The sequence below is a fragment of the Pseudophryne corroboree genome, chromosome 6 (genome assembly GCF_028390025.1).
Source record: "Pseudophryne corroboree isolate aPseCor3 chromosome 6, aPseCor3.hap2, whole genome shotgun sequence".
Taxonomy (NCBI): domain Eukaryota; kingdom Metazoa; phylum Chordata; class Amphibia; order Anura; family Myobatrachidae; genus Pseudophryne; species Pseudophryne corroboree.
The window spans coordinates 447,314,682-447,323,099 of record NC_086449.1 but is presented as its reverse complement, the minus strand read 5'-3'; the positions used below and the strand labels follow the sequence as shown (position 1 = coordinate 447,323,099).

The 8,418-nt window shown below is 38.2% G+C and overlaps 2 pseudogenes; one reads left to right on the top strand and one right to left on the bottom strand.

The window, feature by feature from the left end:
- Positions 1-7,221: 7,221 nt before the first annotated feature.
- On the bottom strand, positions 7,222-7,339 carry LOC134937331 (5S ribosomal RNA; annotated as a pseudogene).
- A 433-nt stretch (positions 7,340-7,772) lies between these two features.
- On the top strand, positions 7,773-7,890 carry LOC134939045 (5S ribosomal RNA; annotated as a pseudogene).
- The last annotated feature ends 528 nt before the right edge of the window (positions 7,891-8,418 follow it).

Sequence of the window (8,418 nt, the reverse complement as noted above, 5' to 3'; positions counted from 1 at the left end):
AAAAATGTATTACATACCTGTAGGTTGAGGCGTCTTAGACTTTCAACTAACAAAATGCAACTGATCTATTGCAATATCTGGAGGATAGTCTAGTGGCAATAGCTTTAGAGTTTACTACCATTTAGGAGGAAACATAGTAGGATGTGAATTTTCAGTGAGTTTGGAGTAAATTTGCTCAAGTCCCGCCCCGCTGACATCCCGCACCTCTGGCAATCCTGGATGACATTACATCCCGTCGTTAGTGTTTTTCTGTGATTTCCCATCAAATTCGCAAATTGGAGATTTATTAAAGTCAAAATTTAAGGCAAATCGCAGATGAATACACTCTCTGACCAGACATTGGTGGTCATTCCGAGTTGTTCGCTCGCTAGCTGCTTTTAGCCGCCGCCCTCTGGGAGTGTATCTTAGCTTAGCAGAATAGCGAACAAAAGAGTAGCAGAATTGCTACTAAATATTCTCTTGCAGTTTCTGAGTAGCTCCAGACCTACCTCTAAATTGCGATCAGTTCGGTCCGTTTAGTTCCTGGTTTGACGTCACAAACACACCCTGCGTTCGGCCAGCCACTCCCCCGTTTCTCCAGACACTCCCATGTTTTTACCTGACATGCCTGCGTTTTTTAGCACACTCCCGGAAAACGCTAAGTTACCACCCAGAAACGCCCCTTTCAATCACTCACCGATCAGCAGTGCGACTGAAAAGCACTGCACGATCAACAGCAAAACTGCTAAGTTTTTAGTTAAATAACTAAGCGCATGCACACTGCGTACCATGCACATGCGCATTTAGCAACAAATCCCAGCATAGCAAAAATCGGCAACGAGCGAACAACTCGGAATGACCACCATTGTATCCTTAATATGGTCACAAATAGAAATCACGGGTTTACTAAGATTAGTATTTGTAACATTGATCAAAATTGCACCAAAGTCAAAGCACAATAAACAAAAATCAAAGATCTGTGCATGCTTTGGTGTATTCTAGTGTTAACTTTGAGTACAAAAATTGCATCCACACAAGAGTATTGTCATCCCCAGAAATCTGAGCCCGTTTTGGGACTGAAAAATTGAGGGGAAAACAAGTGTGGGGTCCCCCTATTTTTCAAGTAGCCAGCGCAAGGTTCAACCAGTTTGAAAGTAATGCCCCTGTCCCCTATTAGCCAACCCCCTGAGTTGCATTATTATAATAAACATTTGTTCTTTATCTGGATATAATTATTTTGTGGACATCTTTATTTTTTCAGCTTCATCATTATTTTTGTTGTCATATGCTTAGAAAATAAAATGAAAATCTCAGTTTCAGAATTTCACTGTCTGATCTCAGACTGATCTATAGTGATAATTTAAGATTTTAAATGGGTTAATAAGAAGAAATGGATATGAATCTTTCAGACATATAATATTTGTGTATATGTATAGTATGTAATGTACACATTTGCATATGAGTTATGTTTATATAGATTTGTGTATTGGAACTAAATTATTGTCTTTTAGTATTTAACTTTTCTTTATTGCAACATTCAATCAACAATTTCAGCTTACTTAGATAAAGTTGACTTTTACGTCTCTAGAGCACTCAATAATTTACAGGCAAAAATGTTTCTGATTGCTTTTTAAAAGATTTTCCCCTGAAACCTTCTTGTATTACTGAATAATTCATGAATAATTTGCAAAAGTAGACAACTAAAAGCAAATTTAATGACAATCTATTTTGGTGCTACAGTTAAGTCTAATAATTAGGTAGTAGTATAATAATTTTAGTTTATTTTTGCTTTGATTTTTTTTCTACAGAGAATATGTCATAGTAGCTTAACATACAAAGTTAGAATTTTTTTTTTAACATGTAGTCACTTCTAGAACAGCGTGGGAACATCAAAGCACACAGTTTCCAAACTTTTCCATTCTGGCTCTGTAATCAAATGAATAAATAATTGGGTAAAATTCACAATGTCTTGTTTATAACTTATATTAAAAAATAACATTTGCCTCAACATGTTTTGAACATTAAACCTGACAAAGGGCTCTTTGCCCAAAATATGTTTTACTGATGTTCTAAGGAGTATTATAATTTAACACTTAGGGGTAAATTTACTAAGCATCAGAGTGGGCCTTTATTAAAAAAAAAATATGGGTATCACCATCAGTTTGGTGTTTCAAAATACAGTATTTAATAAACATTGGTGTTGCCTGTCATTTAGAAACAACCATCAATGCTAATAAGTTTTATTGTAAAAAAACACTGTTGGTTTACTTGTTTCCAATGAAAACTACCATGAAATGTACTGCACCTGAAAATCTGATGGAGACTCAGATGGGAGAACAAGAGACAGGAGAGGATAGTCAGCATGTGAAAACTAAAAACATTAGATTTCCTAGTGGAGAAAATGCTGTGCTTGTGACATCCATTGCCCCCGGTTATGAGTTCATTTTGGGGAATCACTCAGTACAAACTCCAACAAGGGGGTATATTTACTAAGATGGGAGTTCTATTTAAGATGGGATGTTGCCCATAGCACCCAATCAGATTCCAGGTATTATGTTCCAGAAGGTGCTAGATAAATGAGAAGTAAAATCTGATTGTTGCTATAGGCAACATCCCATCTTAAATAGAACTCCCATCTTAGTAAATTTACCCCAAGGTGTGGCTAACCATTAGGGAGTGCATAGCAGTGCAATGTAACTGTTGCACCGCAGCCAATTGTCCATTGCAGCCATGCATTAATCTGCCTCAGATAAGTCAAACGCAGTTCATAAAATACAACTGATGTACAATATCAATTAAAACATAAAACAGGTGGCTCAGTAATAAAAATAATTGGAAAACAACAAAATGTAGTAAATGATTCACTTCTTGAAAGATAGAACCTACCGTACAAAGATGCTCATATAACACAGTATTAAGCCTAACATTATACTGTAGTTTGTCACAGTAGCAATCTTACAGAATACTAACATGTGCATTAATGCCTCAGTGGGTGTTACTATTACTTATTATGATATGGGTGCTATAATGCACAGTGTGGTATTCTGGGATGGCTCTGTGAGACTGCTAAAAGAGAATGAACATGTAGATGAAAATACTGTAAACCTTTGTTTCAAATGTGTCATAAAATGTCTATCTAGAGCTTTAATCAGACATGAACAGAGTGCTGATCTGAACAAAACAATTACATGAAGCCAAACCTCCTGCTGTCTTTCTAAATGACTTTTGTTTAATCTACTGGATATACAAAGTGTTTTGCATATATATGTAGACTTATTTATCTCAATATCTTCGATGAACTTGTTACAAACATTTACAATATTGTACTAATTGTTAAGAACATCAGAAAATTCTGGCTCTATATACAGTAAATAACTTAAATAATAATACGACTGTTAATGTGTGCACAAATAAAAAAATATGTTTTATAAATTTATAATGTAAAGGTTAGTTATAAATAAAGTAACAGTTATTTATCAAGTGGGTTGCACATGGCTATAAAGAGGTACATTTATGGGGGATTTCACTACAATTTCATGGGAAATATATGTTAACATGTAAAATGTGAAATTACTGTATATTTGGGAGGTAAAAAAGAAATCTACTCCATATCAATAGATAAACAAATATAATAATATGAATCATACTGTTACCATGAACCAAACAAAAGCACATGCAATGCAGAACCATAAATTAAGGTCCTTATCTAGATTTAGAGGCATTTTGCGCTCCAAACATATCAATTAAAACATCTGTCAAATGAAGCATCTTTTATACTTGGTACTGTATATTATTGAGTCACATGTATCTCACTGTAGAGGAGATACTTTATATAATTTATTGTAAAACATTTGTGAAATCTCTGCTTCTATTCATCTGCAAATGAGAATTTTAGAATACTGGTATGCTACTGCATACTGTATACCTTCTTGTCAGGACAGATCTTCTGATATAGAGCTGTCCACCTCTATATCAGAAGGATTGGGATTTTAAAGTGTCTGTGGAAAGATTCTCAAAAGTGGCCCTTTGCATGTTTTCTACTAGTGGAGGCTGGTACCTTAGCACACTGGAAATGGGGTGTGGCTTTGTCTTAAGGGGCATGGCCTCAAATTAAATTCCATGCCCCCAGTCCCTCTCTCTAGTGAATAGACACTGCGCACATGAGCACGGCATCTATTCACTACTTGCTAGAACAGATACAGAAAAGAAAAACAGTGTACCAGCGCTGGCTAAAAATAATAAGATGGTTTGCTTAAATGTAAAAATGTAACAAATTTATTATTACATTTAAAAACACAGGAATCGATTCCTATTACCCATTAATAATAGCACTTGCAGATGATATTATCTCACTGGATAATTGAATATTTTTCAACTCCCCTTTATGGCTCTGTATAATTCCTTATAGCTGGGACAGTCTCCAGATAGCATACACCGGAACACAAAAGTAGTTACCGAGTCCACAGTATGATAGGATGGCATCAGCTTTAGGAAGATTCCATTGCTAGCTGTAGAATGGATCGGATCTTTGTTTGCAAAGTGTCCTCAGTGGTTGGAAGTGTCCATTTAAAGCCAAGGATTAAACAGTCCCAGAAGTGGGTCGGTGAGTGATATCCAGATAAGTAAATAGGCTCAACGCGTTTCACTGGCAGCAGTGTAATCCAGCTTCCTCAGGAACAGATACAGGCAGGCTGCTGCCATGCAGGTGCATTACTACTTGCTGGGCCAGTTCTAGACCAAATAGACCTCAGGATAAAAAGTACTATTGGCTACCCCCCTTATAAGAAAAAAAATCTATACTGTTTTCTATGTGTAATAGATACAAATATATATATAAACCTAAATGGTGGTTTCTATGTGATGGGGACTTCTGCAGAAAGTGATGCTCCCTGGGCAGACAGTGTCTTTACTCGGTATTCACTATTCATGTATAATATCACATGCTCCTGAATCCACCTGATTATATTAAAGGGCTTTTGGAGCAGTTTTCATGAAAAAACTGCTCCAAACTATTTAATTCTCATTTTTTTAGTAACCAGATTGCATTTCCCATACTTATAATGGGAAATGCGATGTCGTTGAATTGTCCAAAATAAAAATAAAAATGTAAAAAAACACCACAGTGAGCCCTGTGATAATAATGATATCAGAGAAAGCTCTGCAGGGACCCAGCCAGTGTGACCAGCTATATGTGTCAAATGGACACAGAGCTGATCACTCTGGAACAAAACAGTTTGAAAAATAAAATGTACTTACCAGTGATTGATGCTCTGGTGAGGGTTGTCGATCATTGGATCCTCTTGCTTATGCTGTGGCCCCTTGTGCAGTAAAGTGATACTGCAAAGTGGCAGTGCACTTTACAGCACCTGGGGGTGAGGAGCAGAAAGAGGATCCAAAGACTGGTTGCCCTCCTTCCACCGGTCCCTGGTCTGGTGAGTGAGGGCAGTGATGGAGGGTGGGGGTCGATGTGAGCAGGCAGGGCAGTAGTCTTGACAGAGGGCGGAGACCCGGCATATGCTCAGTACATACTCAGGGTATTTTTCATGAAAAATACACCTATATGTCTGTGGAGTGGCATTGCAGGGACAGCGTTTTCTCGCAAGCTCTGTCCCCCTGCATGCAATTATTGATAGATCCATGTGATGTAATCAGCAGTGGCTCCTACCTCAGTGGAGGAGAGGGCTGCCGCTGGCCATGCTACCAGATCCTTTCTCCATTATACCTGCCACAAGGTCAATTCTCCCTCATCCCTGCCGCAGGTCCTTGCCCCCTTGTCCCCGCTGCCTGCAGGGTCCCAGCACCTGTATAATGTAGTTTACAGATGTCGGGACTAGTGCATGTGCAGTAGCATCAATGGTACTGCACACGCAAACCCCGGCTTCTATGGACTGCATTGGTTGCAATCTGTAGAAATCGGCTAGAGCTGACGAGGCAGTGAGTGTCTTCCTACAGGAAGCCAGCTCTCTGCTATTTGCAGCCCGGTCTGTCAGTCCAAGAGGGTGGAATCACCTCCCAATGGGATTGCCTGTAGTATCTCTGACTGGCAGGTTGGACTTTCAATAGAAAGTCACTGCCAGTCAAAGTGAAGCCAGTGCAGTCTCATGGACTGCATCTGGCTTTACTGACTCTATGTTGAGTTGGCAGATTTTACCCTGGGGGGTTGGGGGGGGATGCAGTCCTGCAGCCCATAGATGAAATCCGCCACTGGATATAATCAATAATCACATTGCAACTTTGGATGGTTTTATCCCAACACATCCGCATCCTCAGATGCAGATTGTGATAAATCAGCACCATAGAAACATAGCTTATTGGACAGGATAAAATGTGAGTTTCCCTGATCAAACTATTTTGTATTATTAAAATTTACTTGCTAATCGGTACCATTTATATCAGTGCTACGGTTTCTTAATAATTGATGTCTTGAAAATGAACATGAATAATTGATGTCTATGAAGATTACTGTCCCATGTGTCTCCAGCACTAATTCCTCTGTGCCCCCAATGCCATTTTCTGTCCACAGCTACTTCTCCACTGTCATAGTGCCATTTCCTCTTCCCCAGCACCATATCCTGTGTCCCCAGCTCCATCTATTCTCTCTTTTCAGCCCCATTCTCCTGTGTTTCCAGACCTGCCCACATTACCAGGCCCCATCTTACTACACCCTCTTTTCTACTATGATGAGTGTGAATCCGCACCAGTACCATGTAAGTGTGTGAATATTAGAATGATATGTTAACCAATATGTGAGCAGTTTACAACACAAGTTCAGAACTGCTTTTTGATTGGTGGTGCTCCCAGGAAATTTGTAGATGAACTACATTGAAGATAAGAGAAAAGACAAAAAAACCTTTTTTGGGAGCACTCTTGATTATTGAATAGGTGTGATGTAGATAGAGATGTCAGTAATTAAAACTTAACCTTTAATTGATCCTTGTATAAAAAAATATAAAAATATAAAAAATATGAGAATTGGCAATCAAATGATGCTACTAATAGGAGGATCTTGTTGACCTTTTTAGCAAATGTGGTACAAGATCGTTATGTAGGTGAAAATATGTATGTATACCTTGGATAACTTCACCAGTTATGGTAGGGGACGAAAAGTGCAAGCAAATGGTGGTCAAATCTGGGGATGGTGTCTGACTGTGGCAAAAAAAAAAAATTTGAAAAAAGAAAGAAAGAGAAAAAGAGAGGGAAAGAAAAAGAAAAGAGATAGGGATGATGGTCTCCTTGGAAAATGGCCCACTGCACCTGGTATTCTCAGGAGCTTCCCCTTCCTAGTACTGACCAGGCCATACCTGCTTAGCTTCCGAGATCGGACAAGATCGGCCGTATTCAGGGTAGTATGGCCGTGGGCCGTTTGTTGAAGGAGAAGAGATTACCACTTCTGCTGTCTGTACTTTACATAAATCAAAACTGTTGATAGTTCGAAATTGTATTTCCAGATGAGAGAGTGTATAAAGAATAAAAAATTGAAGCAAGCGTTTGGAGAGAGACAGGAATGTGAATACTGGATATGAATTTTTTGTGAAAATTATGGGATCCTGAAACCTGTCTTCTCACAATGTATATAGACTAGTAGTGCTCTAATAGAACTGGCTCAATAGGAGCTGAATGCTGGCTCAATATTAACAATAAAGTGACAGTGCAGGAATAAATGAATGAATAAAAAATAAATAATTAATTAATTCATAAAAAATGTGCACAAGACTAAATAGGTAAACAATTAATTAATGAAAGTTCAGAAAAAAATGAAAGAAAAGAAAAGGTCTCTTCTCATTCAACAAACGGCCCACGACCATACTACCCTGAATACGCCCGATCTTGTCCGATCTCGGAAGCTAAGCAGGTATGGCCTGGTCAGTACTAGGAAGGGGAACCTCCTGAGAATACCAGGTGCAGTGGGCCATTTTCCAAGGAGACCATCATCCCTATCTCTTTTCTTTTTCTTTCCCTCTCTTTTTCTCTTTCTTTCTTTTTTCAAATTTTTTTTTTTTCCACAGTCAGACACCATCCCCAGATTTGACCACCATTTGCTTGCACTTTTCGTCCCTTACCATAACTGGTGAAGTTATCCAAGGTATACATACATATTTTCACCTACATAACAATCTTGTACCACATTTGCTAAAAAGGTCAACAAGATCCTCCTATTAGTAGCATCATTTGATTGCCAATTCTCATATTTTTTATATTTTTATATTTTTTTATACAAGGATCAATTAAAGGTTAAGTTTTAATTACTGACATCTCTATCTACATCACACCTATTCAATAATCAAGAGTGCTCCCAAAAAAGGTTTTTTTTGTCTTTTCTCTTATCTTCAATGTACACCCTCTTTTCACCATGCACCTTATTTTACTTTACTGCACCCCACATCACCAGCTCCACCCTATTACACCATGTCCCATGCACCTTCCTTACTGTACTTCCAT